A 14,488-nucleotide genomic window follows, 5' to 3' on the forward strand; every position below is an offset into this window, starting at 1 on the left:
GTGATTTGATACAATGATAGTTATGTCTCATGCAAGATATATATCGAATGGAGGCAAGCTGGGAGTGGTGTGGTACAGTGCACATTGTCACTTAGGGATGGCTCTAGGATGGACACTTGTCATCATGTAGCTGCAGTACTAGGAATACCTGTCTTTCTTCACCCCAACAGGGAAAGAGACATATGAATGTCTTTTATATATTTCAGCCTAGAAGAGACAGACATCACATATACCCATGGCTTGTTGGCTAGCACTAGTTACATGTCCTCTTCCCCAATGACTGCAAGGAAATAGAGATGTAGGGTAGCAGATGGAATGTTTAAAGTGTACCATTGTCTCTCGGTGTAGACATGATATTGTTGACCTTTGTAAAGCCATGTTAAAAAGTAGTTTGTGCTTTATTCTGAGGGCAATGAGGAGTCAGTGGAGAATTTTAAGATAATGAAAGGACCAGAGTCTTATTTCTTCTTGTAACACTCCTGGAGGTTTTGCCCCATTGGCCCCCTTACCTCTAATGGGATAGAAGTTGTTCCGAGTAGAAGCCATGGAAGTAATCCTGTTAGAGAATGAGAAATGGTGAAGATCAATAGGAGAAGGATTGATTGTACCCTCCCATCCCTCAATTAAAACATGTGCTTCTTTGAGTGCTGCATAGAATAAATGCCTCATTAAAAACTGAGCCCCTACTTATGATGCAGCAGCCCTGGGGAAGATGAACCGGCCACACACGGATATGCTTTGGTAAACAGAAGTAAGTAAAGGAGGCACCATGAGTCCTGAGCTCTGAACATGATGAGAAAGAAACATGATTGAAAAGTCCATTCCTTCCCTCTAGGCACATGCCTCAGTAGACATCCAGTGCCATCAGATCACAGTGAAAGAAGGCCCTTTGCATAGCATTCAGAGTTGGTCTTAGCCTCCTTGGGGGCTGAATGTTTACATATAGGAGGAAAAATAAGAGAGAAAACGGATGGGCAATTGATGTTATTTCTTTCTTTATCTCTGATAAAGAGATAAATGACTGATATTAAGAGATTATTTTGTGATGTGGGTGTGTCAAAGCAGATTACATCCTACCCCCTTTGCCTCCTCTTGTCCAGTCAGTGGTCAATATCTAGATGATTAGCAAAAGCTCCTCAAAACCTTTTTAAAAATACAGACTCCTTAGTCACATACTCATTTTACTGAATCTGATTCTCAGAGTAAGACCCATGGAGCTGTATTTTTTTTTTTTATTTGCCAGGCTCGGAAGATGAAATGAAAATGAAGGAGCAATCCACCATGAAATTATTTTCTATCTAAAGATCAACTATAAATTTTAGTAATTTGAAGTTTTTCTCATTATTTAAATGTGGGTATCTCAACTCATTGCTCTAAAAAAAAAGTTTTCCAAGAAGGAGACCCTAATCGTACTGTTGAATCTCTGTGCCACATTGCACATTGGTTGGCACCCAGCAGACATTTCAAAAATACAGAATAGGAGGCAGTAAAATCAAACTGAACGGGTATTCTGGGTAGAGAGGAGTTTGCAGATGCATATCACAAGGAAAGAAACAACATTCCTCCCTAGAGCACAAAACTATTTTTACGTTCAAGCTGCTCTCTTTTGGAAGAGATGTCATAAGCATTGTCAGCCTAAATCTGCCTTGTTTGACAGGCAGAATCTTACATGATTGACTCGAGAAGATTCACTTTCTAGATACATTTTTTAGCCCTCATAGGAAAATTATGAGGCAGCATTTTTATTTGTAATACTGTAAGTTGGCCAACTAGGTAAAATTGTGTCACTGTTGCATCAAAATGAAAAATAGTCATTTTATTTTTCCCCCTAAATCTGTGTGCTTTTTACCCTCACTCTACATGTCACAAATTTTTGCCTTTTGTGTGTCTGTTTTTTGCTTTGCATTTCATACAGGTTTGAATATTTTCAGTAACTTTATGTCAACATAGAAACTATTTAGAACTGGACCTCACCCTGCAGATGAAAAGCATGGGAATTTCTTTTTTCAGTTGAGAACCAAGCAAGTAGCTTTTAAAAGTGATAGTTGGGGGGGAGGAGGGAGCGCCTGGGGTGACTCAGTTTTTAAGCGTCTGACTTCGGCTCAGGTCATGAGTGTGAGCCCCATGTTGGGTTCTGTGCTAACAGTTCAGGGCCTGGAGCCTGCTTTGGATTCTTTGTCTCCCTCTCTCTCTGCCCATCTCCTGCTCACACTCTGTGTCTGCCCCTCAAAAATAAATAAATATTGACAAAAACAATTTTTAAGTGATATTTACTGGAGTGCTTTGGGTGGCTCAGTTGGTTAAGCATTTGAGTCTTGATCTCAGTTCAGGTCTTGATCTCATGTCCCTGGATTGGGCATGACACTAGGGGTGAAGCCTACCTAAACAAAAACATGTGATGAGTATTAAAACTGTGTACTAACAGTGAAACTTCCTAATATAAAATTTTATTATTTTTTCCAATCAAAAATATATGTTCAATGCTGAAAACCTTAGGAAACATCAAATCAAAAAAGATGCAGTTGACATCGGTGTTTAGGTCTACTGTGGCATATCAGTTCACAATTTGATTCCAATCCCCTGTAGCATTTTGGAGGATGGCGAGCTGAAGACTAAGAGACTTATGGAGCTCAGTGTCCCTGTATGCCCCAGCTTCCACCAAGCAGATACACCCACACAGACTGGGAAGACAGAAAAAGGTTGTGTCTACACTTCCACTTCTTGCTGTCAAGCACAGTCCTGCTGGCATTACTTCTTCTGCCACAGTGACGAGAGAGACAGCAGTGTCTGTTCCCTGGCTTAGTAGCTACACCATTTCGCTGGTGCGGCTCTCAGCTGAGTTTCTCTAGTCGTGGAGTCAATGACCATGGCAGCAGCTCCCAGATCACAGCAGAGAAAGTGGCCAACTTGGCAAGACTAGGACGCATTTCTGGAAGCTCAGTCAAGAACCTGCTTCTCTAGCTCTTCCAGTGATTTTGTAAGCACATTTTCTGATTAATTTCCTTTCTAGAATATCTTTTGTCACCTGCAACTGAACCCAAATTGTTTTAATGATAATCTCATAAACCAGAAGCAATCACTATTAACTTTTCATTGTCTCTATAGTTGTATCTGTATATATACATATATATGTGCATATTTATATTTTTCATGGAATAGTATAAATATACTGTGCTTTAGACTGAATCTTCCCTTAACTATAGAACATAAACATTTTCCCTAATCAATATACTCACTTCTACAGCATAATTTTAATAGGTAAAAGTCATTCCACAATTCATTTAATGAATCTTGTATTTTTGGACCACTACATTCATGCTCAACTTTCAGTATTATAAAACACTGGCAAATAGTCTTCTCATTCATGAAGATGATAACATCTTTGGCCTACTTCAAAATTTTTCTAGGCATGGTAGTGCTAAAACAAAAAGTATAAACATGTTAAGTCTTCTGTTACGTTATTAATATTCTCTTTAGAAAGTAACATGTTTTACTCACACTAGCAGAGCAGATAGACACTTAGGTGGAAAAGAGAAAGGTTAACAAATATGTGAACAATATTTTTCAATTAGTCAGTGTACACTATATACAGGGAAAATACTTGGAAGGAAACAGTCAAAAAGAGTAACAGGGATTTTATCAGTATTGCAGGTTGATAGATGGTTAAGTCTTTTTTTTCCCCAAAGTTTCTATAAGATCACTTTTATCATTTAAAATGCATGTAATAATTATAAAGAAAGTAAGTTGGCCTTCTTTAAATGCTGTGTCCTTTAGTAGCTGTGGCAGATGGAAATATGCCATATAGTTGTATGAGAGGGCAAAATATCTGAAAATTATTTGCAACTTAAGAAAAGAAGTTTCTAATGGAAAATAAACAGGTGGGTGAACATTAGTTTAAACTCATTGGTAATCTGTGTGCCCATGTCCTTGGGAAATAGTTTGGATCAGAGTTTATGGTATTAAATAGGAGGTCACAACACACTATACTCTCTGGATAGGAAAATACTTTCCTCTGTTCAAAATGTAACCAACTATCCTTAAACTACATATTTAGGTATTTGACCTTGGTACTGAATGAAGACATTTATACTAAGACAAAATTTGCTTTCTTCTCTAGATCCCACTCTTCTGAGAAATAGCTTCTCCTGATAAGTAATATCAAACAAACTAGCATTTTCTCAGCAAAATTCACCCAATGGGAAGCTTTCTCAATACAACTTTTGATGTGATTTGAAATTGTTGTTCCTAAAAGACAAAGGTTACTACAACTTATCCCACCACCATAGGTTTGCGAAGCAACCCATTCATCTGGAAAAATGTTACCTTATGTCAATACATAGCCATTATAATTTTAATTACAGTAAGAAATCCTATTAAAATGCAGGTCACTGCATTTTAGTCCATCTTGTCCAAACCTCAACAAGCAAGAAATGGACCTCAGACATTGCCCCCAGAATATGTCATTATACCTGAAAGCATTGTGTCATCTAGGAAAACAGAAATATATCTCTCTGCCATTAACTGAATGTTGACAAAGAGTCACTAAGGGGTAATATTGCCTCTTTAATTCCAAAGACGTTTTTCTCTCACTACATGACAGCTGTTGAATATTATCTCATATTTTTGCTCTCATGACAGACCTACCAGCACATATGTTAAATTGTCTGATAACTTAAAAATAAGGGCAATTCCCTAAATGCCACTCTTTTTCAATCATTACTATTTCTTGTAATTTGCAAGAAGAAAAGGAAAGCATAAAATGGGACCTATGAATATTGTATTTCCTCTGCAAAATCTATTAAATTACATAGACAAGCACTTTAAAATACATAGAAGGCCATCCACATTGCAGAGGGCTTCATATTTCTAAATACATGCATGTAAGATATCTGTTCACTCAGAAATAATATTTCTTTCAACAGTAAAACTTTAGTTATCTAAGGGAAACCTTAGTCAGTAGAGCATCTAACTCTTGATATTAAAACACACAAACACACACACACACACAAAACAAAAACAACTTTATCCAAAATTACTTGCATGTATACACACATGCATACACACATGCACATACACGCATACAAAGTGTATTGGATATGTCTTATACACCCTTTCCGATTCTCCTCATGCCACCTCTTTTATTCCATCCATGGGTGAAGCAATCAGTATACATACCTTCAAACACTTCAGGGCATTTTCCCCTTGAGAATGCCTTGCCTCAGACAAGTTACAGAAGCCTCTTGCCTTCTGCCCAGGTGTTCTCCACTGATGCAACTGTGTGGGATGCAACAGAAGTGTGCTTTGCATCCATGCATGTGCTATCCAGAAGGGCAAGGCCAATTATTAACTAAGAGCAGGTTGAATAGGTCCTATCACAGAAGGACATGTTTTATATGGCTGAAATAATTGAATAGCTAGTTATCCATGGAGATATCTACTTGACAATAGATTCTCATTTTGCATCCCTCTCATTTCCTGCTTTGCTCCACCTATCATTCATCTTTGTTCCTTATACTCATATTCCCCAATGAAGTGTTTGAAAACAAGTCTTTGTCTCAAGCTCTGCTTCCTGGGACCCAAACTAAGATATAACTCTAGAGCATACAATTATATGTAGGAATTACAACAGTCACATACAGTTAGGTTTCTACAGTGAGAGGGCAGGCAAAAATCAATATCATTACCATCATTAGCCTTGAACAAACAGAAGAGATTATTTGAGTCAGTGATCTTCATGAGTTAGTGTAAGACCCACATTCTAATTAATGAAATAGTTACAGGCATATGTATTTCAAATTTGAAAGACTGATTAACTTTTCCCACTTTTTTTTGCTTTAGAATTAAAATTTTAAATATCTTTAAAAGGATGGATTTCTTAGTAGAATCAGACTTATAAATACAGAGAACAAACTGATGGTTGCCAGAATGGGCAAAATGGGTAAAAGGGAGGAGGAGATAAACACTTCCAGTTATGGAATGAATAAGTCATGGACATAAAAGGCACATCATAGGAAATATAGTCAATTATTTGCAATAGTGCTGTATGGTGACAGGTGGTATCTACACTTGTAGTGAGCATAAAAAACATACAGCAAAGTTGAATCACTGGTGTACACCTGAAACTAATGTGACACTGTGTGTCAACTATACTCAAATAAAACTGTTTTTAATTTTAAAAAGGAGGAATTTTTAAAAAATACTCCTTCTCCTAAACGCAGGAGAGGGATCAACAAACTCATAAGTTCATACATACCCAGAAAAAAAGAACATATATTTTGCTTAACACGCACGCACATGCATGCATGCATGTACCTGGAGTGACAAGTACATAATCACCAGGGATAAGTACCCAGCAGAAGAGATTAGACTAAAACTTAGAGATAAACGTTTGAACAGGGCTTTTTTTTTTTAATTAAATCCAGATATCTCACACTATCTGATGATTGCACTGAAAATTATGACCCTCATGAATAATGAATATGAGGCATATCACAGATTATATTAATTCTACTAAATCTTTAGTGAACTAGGCTCCTCTCTAAGGCTGTGCTGGACACAGAGAAGTCAAAAGAACTGAATAAGAATTGTGATTATACATTAATATAACTTCTAATATCTGTATAATACTTCATGGTTTAGAACTCCTCTCACCTAGGTTGTCTTATTTAATCCTCCAAGTCTGTGAAATAGTTGACTTTACCATCTCCACTTTACAAATAAATAAAGTTCTGAGAGGGTAAATAACTCACATAGGGCACAATATCCTACCTGTCCTGAAAGTCAAAATTTGCATAACTATTTCTTGAGCCACCCTGCCAAACTGTCTTTACCTTACTTCTATCACTGGTTATCCATTAAGATCCTCTTCCATACACCAGCTTCTCTTTTAACTACTAAATACTTTATTATCTCCGTTCTTCTATGAGTGAATGAATGAATGAGACGTTCATATGATGTTGGGACCAGATAATATTCACTCAACAGTTTGGGAAGAATTAAAAGGTGAAATTATAGAGATACATAAAATTTCTAATCAATTTTACAAATAGCCAGAGGTTTAAGAAAGTATTAAAAGACACCTTGGAATTATAGACTCCTACTTCCTTAGTTGGCTATTTGACAGAATCTTGAAAAGACTCTCAAGCAGATTCTTTGCAAATATGGGAAGATTGGACACATGAAGCTTAATCTATAAGCCAAAAATAAGTGGGAGAAGACACATCATAAGTAAACTTTTTCCTTTTTGTAGTTTAGGTGGCAAACAATTTATTCTAAGCTAGCCATTGGGAATGAAAACCAGTGACTTCTAGAAGGTTTTGTATTTTGCTTTTATTTGTTTTGACAGACTCTTCTTATTTCTTGACTCTACTTTGGCAACATCTTTACATATTTCCAAACCCATTTTCCAATTTTTTCATCCACTTTTCACAAGATATTGATTCCTCTGTTTCTAACCATAACCAGTTAGCCTAAATGTCTTCTTAAAAATTCTATATACCTGGGGCACCTGGGTGGCTCAGTTGGTTAAGGATCCAACTCTTGATGTCGGCTCAGGTCATGATCTCACAGTTTGTGAGTTTGAGCCCTATGTTGGGCTCTGCACTGACAATGTGGAGCCTGCTTGGGATTCTGATCTCCCTCTTACTGCTTTTCCCCATGCTCTTTTCTCTTTCCCTCTCTAAATAAATAAATAAATAAATAAAGTAAGTTTAAAAAAACATAAGGAGCTTCATTTTTTAATAATCTGCATACCTAATAATTCAATTTTAAGGGTTTTGATGCTGTATGATATTTTGACTATATACATAGACCTGAAGTTCAGGGAAAGAGTCCAAATTCCTTTCTGTAACTCAGTAAGTATTTAAAGAGAGTACAATTGACCTTTGAATAACATGAGTGTTAGGAGTGTCAACCCCCAACACAATAAAAAATGCATATATATATTAGATAAAGGGCTAGTATCCAAAATCTATAAGGAACCTACCAAACTCCACACCTGAAAAACAAATAATCCAGTGAAAAAGTGGGCAGAAGTCATGAATAGATACTTTTCCAAAGAAGACATCCAGATGGCCAGCAGACACATGAAACAATGGTCAACATCACTCATCATCAGGGAAACACAAATCAGATACCACCTCACACAAGTCAGAGTGGCTATAATGAGCAAATCAGGAGACTATAGATGCTGGCAAGGATGTGGAGAAACAGGCACCCTCTTACACTGTTGGTAGGAATGTAACCTGATGCAGCGACTCTGGAAAACAGTGTGGAGGTTCCTCAAAAAATTAAAAATACAACTCCTCTATGACCAAGCAATAGCACTGCTAGGAATTTACCCAAGGGATACAGGAGCGATGATTCATAGGGGTACATGTATCCCAATGTTTACAGCAGCACTTTCAACAATAGCCAAATCATGGAAAGAGCCTAAATGTCCATCAACTGATGAATGGATCAAGAAGATGTGGTTTATATATACAATGGAATACTACTTGACAATGAGAATGAATGAAATCTGGCCGTGGGTAGCAACGTGGATGGAACTAGGAGGGTATTATGCTAAGTGAAATAAGTCAGAGAAAGACAGATACCATATGTTTTCACTTATATGTGGATCTTAAGAAACCTAACAGAAGACCATAGGGGAGGGGAAGGGGGAAAAAAGTTACAGAGAAGGAGGGAGGCAAACCATAAGAGACTCTTGAATACTGAGAACAAACTGAGGGTTGATTGGGGGTGGAGGAGAAGGGAAAGTGGATGATGAGCACTGATGAGGGCACTTGTTGGGATGAGCACTGGGTGTTGTATAGAAACCAGTTTGACAATAAATTATATTTAAAAAAATAATAATAATAAAGTTTGAAAAATGCATGTATAGCTTTCAACTCCCCCAAAACTTAAATATTAATGGCCTATTGTTGACAGAAAGCCTTATTGATAACATAGTCAATTGACACATATTTTGCAAGGAAGATGTATTAGATACTGTGTTCTTACATAAAGTAAGCTAGAAAAAATGTTATTAAGAAAATCACAAGGAAAAGAAAATACATTTACAGTATTATACTGCATTTATTGAAAACCATTCATGTATAAGTGGACCCATCTTGTTCAAACCCATTTTGTAAGGGTCAACTATAATCTGTTGATAGAAGGGTAATGTGGTTTCTGTAAGGGCTCTCATATTTCTTTACTAGGATTCTTTAAAAGGATAAATTAAGGGTCACCTGGATGGCTCAGTCAGTTGGATGTCTAACTCTGAATTTTAGCTCAAGTCATGATCTCACTGCATGGGATACTCTCTCCCTCTCTCTGCCCTTCCCCTGCTTGCATGGGTGCACTCTCTCTTTCTGAAAATAAATAAACTTTAATAAATAAATAAACAAATAATAAAATGGTAAATTAATAGATGAATAGGGACATAGAACTTTCCATCAGAGATGATCTTAAAGGTAAATCACTACTGGAACATATTCACAAAAAATATTTTATCATAGATAAAGGAAAAATTAGATAATGTAAAAAAATTAGAGCATAAAATAGAGAAATACAGCTAATGGAGATTCCACAAATATCAGAATTGTTATTAATTTTAATCAATAAATTTAGAAATAGGAGTACAAAGTATAATTTGAAAATGACTCTCCTGGGGCTTGAGTTATAAAGGTAAGGAATTTCACAAGCTGGGAAGTTGGTCAGAAAATTCAGATATGAGCTTCTTGGTCAGCAAGGTAAGGTTCTATTATGAGCTAAATTACATCCTCCCAAAATTCGTATGGTGAAACCCTAGTTCCAGTACCTCAGAATGTGACTATATTTGGAGACGGGGTCTTTAAAGTGGTAAGTAACTTAAACTGATGTCATTCAGGGTGACTAGTGTCCTCCTTATAAGAAGAGGAAATTAGGACACACACGTACAAGAGGAAGACCCTGCGAGCACACAGGGAGCAGAGAGCCATCCATAAGCCAAGGACCGGGACCTCAGAAGAAACCAAGCCTGCTGCTGGACCTCAGATTTCTAGCCTCCCAAATGAGAGAAATTACATTTTGGATGCAAGCTACCCAGTCTGTGGCATTTGTTATGGCACCCCCTGCAAAGTAATACAAGTCTAGAGCTACAGATACATAGTATAAATAATGGTCAGGGAATAATGGGTTCAGGAAAACAAGAGAGAACATATGATCAGTCTAATGTGGTCCTAGCCGACAAAAAAAGCTACCAGATCATTGACTAGCATACGGCAATGAGTTGAAAGCAGAATAGAAGATGTTCTTATCCTTTGTATAAACCATGTATATTCACTCAAAAGTCATCTTGGGAAGCACATATTTAAGCACTATGCACAGGAAGTGGTAGCTTTGCTTAGTCTACAAGGATGAAATACAAATAGAATGAAAAAGAAAGAGGAGGAGGCAGCAGGGATGGGAAAGGGCTAAACCTTATCCATGTAAACTCAATTTTTAGAACCACCTTAGGAGTAACTACATTTAACATTATTGTCCCCACTTTGCAAAGGGGGAAACTGAGTCACAGAGATTAAGTAAATTGCCTAGAGTCACACAGTAAGCGGAAGAGCTAGAATAAATAACAGATCCGTAAGAAAAAAATCACAAACAAAAAATAAAATTTAAAAATAACCCCTCTATTTTCCAGGACTACTCTCATATTTTGTTACTGAAAGACTACAAAAGAACTTTATCTTTTTCAGATAGAGAGGGAATGATATTGGTTGATTCATTGCTTATCTTTTTGTATTTCTCTGTGTTCATTTTAAATAAGCAAACGTAACACAGGTTCACTTTAGAACACGCCAGGCTTATTCTAGCAAAACAACCCATTGTCTTCTTTTGCTTCTACCCTTGACCCCATTGCAAAATAAACACAATTGGATATAATAGGGGGAGAGAAAGAAATAGGAAAATTTGAATGAACTATGTGGTTTAACCTTCCTGAAAGCATGGCTTATGTTTTGAACAATGATTCTTTGTGGTTCCCTCCAATCTTATTTGTGTACAGAACTCTTGCTTGCTACTATGTTCTGTGAAACTGCTACAGGGTTGCATTTCAGTAGTGAGTATGTAAACTAGTGAGTAAACAACACTATTTTGTGAATCTACCTTTATTATTGGAAAAGATGGTGTCAGTACTATCATTTCAATACAGGAATATTCAAAGGCGGTGCATACAGAAATATACTGTCACAATCATAAAGAGCCATAATTTTAAAATTATTTTTGGCAATAAAAAATAATGTGGTCAGGGCTCTCTGGAAATAAAGTGCATTAGTGATAAATGCATGCTTCAAAGTTTAACTCCTTTTTCCATCCCCACCACCCTGCCCAAAAAAAAAAAAGAGAGAGAATTTTTTTTATGTTGAAATTAATCTAGCCTGAAGGATAGGTACCTTCAATGAATGCTAATAAGGAGACTGTGGGAAAAAGAAGGAAAAAGACCCTAAGGGTCTCAGAAACTGCATAAAGATAAAGAATAATTCTAAAGCTGAGGGATTTGGGCCCCTTCTTTGTGAATAAGCCTCTTTAGACTTTGCTACATATTATTTATTGAGCTCCAAAGTGTGTTTGCTGCAGGTGGGTTCTTTTAAAAGAGAAGCAGAAAAATCTAAAATTAAAAAAACAAACTAGATTTAGAATAGTTGAAAAAAGGAAGAAAAAAAAATACCATAACTTTGATTTAACTATTACCTCCTTAAGGCACATTACTTACTGCCAAATTTGCCACTTCAATGTCACGTGTATTTTTTTGTTAGGTAAGGAACATATTATAGACAAACTGAATTTTTTATTGAAAATCAGAATTGAATGAGTTCAGATAATATCGTTTAACTTTTTTAATTTGCTTTCAGTTATTTGCATTATAACAATGTGAGTTGTAGAGTATGTACTACTTTTCCTTTTCTTTCAGATTAGAGATTAATTTATTTATTGAAATAAATCCATAGCCTCAGTTAAACAAATAGCATTACTAAATATTGTCAGACATATTTGCTTTATATGATATATTTGCAACATATAGATGCTCTTGGTGGTCAATCTTATTTTGGGCTTCAAAAACCATGGCATTGTCAAGTTATCTTAGTTGATGTAGGTTTGAAGATGCACAAGGGAAGAAGGACCAAGTTGCTTATATCTCAGCAACTACTCAGACAGGCAGCTGGAACTGTAATTCACTCAGGACCTGCAATATCCTTGGAGGATTAACAGCAGCTCTTACAACCAACAGGAGCCCCTGCAGAAGCCTGTTCAGTAGTAAACTTCTGTTGCTTCCTATGAAGAGGACTCTCTCCTACCTTGTGACTGGGCGGATCTTAATCTCTGATTCTACTCTTTCTGCCTACCCATAGTCTCTCCACTTGTCCTCTCTCCCCTCATGGTATCTGTCATAAGGCTTTTACTTCCCTATGACTTCTTGAAGCCTCAGTGGGTCTCTTGGCTTCTGCTCTATGAATTTTTTCTCCAAAGAGAGCTAGTCACCACCCAACACTGACCACCCTTATTGGACACAGTTTAGTAACAGGCTACTGCATGGGCCATTGGCCAGGGCTTTGGTTCTCCGTATTGTTTCAAAGGTTAATCCTCCCAACTAAGTCAACTGACCCATAATAGCAGGAGGTAAGTGTCAAACAAGCATGATGGCCTGATGAGTTGGCTTGTTTCTCACAAAATGAGGCTTATGAACATGGAGACCTCGCAGAAGAGGGCATGGTAGGCACACAGGGCAGCATGCTCTCCTTTCCAGTTTTTGATATTAAAGACAATATTAAAGTTAATAATATTAAATAATATTATTTAATGTTTAATGATATTAAAGATAATATTTTGATAATGTTAAAGTTTAAAAATTTATAAAATACAACAATGCTGGTTTCATTCCCTAACATAAAAGTTGTGAGTACTTAATTATTTTCAGGATTTTCCTGCTGTCAACTTATACCTAATTCTCTGTTAATATATTTCTACATAATTTTGATATAGATCTCATATTCATTCCAAAAATTACCCTTGTTTTGTTTACTTCCTAACACACAACATCTTGCAGAGTGCCTGGCATATGGAAGGTGTTAAATAAAAGTTATTCAAATTAAATCCCTTAGGTTGATTTTACTAAGGAGAGCCTCGGCTTCAAGACTGAAAAGTGAGAAAACCTGTTTGGCAGAAGCAGGAGTCCTAGGCATCAAGTCCATTGGCAGGTGCACTGTTAACAGAGAGACAAGAACATTTCCTTACAAGCTCTTAACTTCTTCAGGATTCTAGGAATGGAGGAGGGGGAGAGAGAGAGGAGTATAGCAGAGGCTCCACCAAAAAGTGAATAAGGTGGACATCGAGGATCTTTAATAAGCAAGAGACCTTGCTAGACAATAAAAGACATCTTTCTATCTTAATGGAAGATGAAATACAGTCAACTGTCCCACATGAACATATTCATGACTTGTATTTACAAATATAGTTTCTGTAAATGTTAAGCAAATGCATATTATTTCCAGCAATCTTTTAGAAAATGACATTGTGTCCTGGGGAATTTTGTATAAAGATTCCATTACACTGGCCTTATTGGTTATCCAATCCTGAAAAATTAGTATTATGTGAAATAAAACACAAATTCAATATTAATAAATATTTGACAAAGCAGTACATAAAATGCACACAGTGAATACGTGACTATGTAAATTGAATGTTTATACTAACCTGGTCACAGGTAAGTTCAATAAACTCTTCTATGACAATGTCCTGATCATACACAGGCATCAGCTCGGAGTTGTATAGGATCTTACAGGTTTTTTACACAGAAACATTCTGTTCATTCTATTAGGATTGGTTTATTATATGAATACATATATTCATTCTATTAGTTCTATTTGTATGTCTGTATATGTCTCTACAAGTCAATTTTGTTTTGTTTTTTTCAGAGAATGCTGATTAATACAGGTAATGAAAATAGATGTTAACCAGGGATGCCTGGCTCAGCCAGTTAAGAGTCCAACTTTGGCTCAGGTCATGATCTCATAGTTTGAGAGTTTGAGCTCCTCATTGGGCTCTGTGCTGACAGCTCAGAGCCTAGAGCCTGCTTCAGATTCTGTGTCTCCCTCTCTCTCTGCTCGTCCCCTGCCCGCTCTCTCTCTCTCAAGAATAAACATTACCAAAAAACATTTTTTTAATGGATGTTAACTAAGGCACCTGGGTGGCTCAGTAGGTTGGTTAAGCATCTGACTTAGGCTCAGGTCATGATCTCACGGTTTGTGAGGTCAAGTCCCACATCAGGCTCTGTGCTGACAGCTCAGAGCCTAGAACTTGCTTTGGAATTTGTGTGTGTGTATCTCTCTCTCTCTCCTAAAAATAAATTTTTTAAATAGATGTTAAGCTTAAAAAAATTGCCTTTGAGGGCTGGCAGCCATGAAGTACTTAGCAAGGTAGGACTGAGGTCAGGTGGATACAATACTAAGGACTGATCTGAATGCAATAAAGGCTA

The 14,488-nt window shown here is 36.7% G+C and overlaps 1 protein-coding gene across 2 annotated transcripts in view; it reads right to left on the reverse strand.

Annotated features, from left to right (window-relative positions):
- Positions 1-14,488, reverse strand: part of LGSN (lengsin, lens protein with glutamine synthetase domain) — a 187,258-nt gene that overhangs the window by 57,625 nt on the left and 115,145 nt on the right. For both annotated transcript variants that reach the window (XM_077769106.1, XM_077769105.1), the window contains exon 3: positions 510-556. The gene's annotated coding sequence lies outside the window, so the exon portion shown is untranslated. The remainder of the gene's footprint in view (positions 1-509; positions 557-14,488) is intronic.

This window comes from Crocuta crocuta, unplaced genomic scaffold (assembly GCF_008692635.1).
Source record: "Crocuta crocuta isolate KB4526 unplaced genomic scaffold, BGI_CrCroc_1.0 scaffold205, whole genome shotgun sequence".
In the NCBI taxonomy this organism is placed as follows: domain Eukaryota; kingdom Metazoa; phylum Chordata; class Mammalia; order Carnivora; family Hyaenidae; genus Crocuta; species Crocuta crocuta.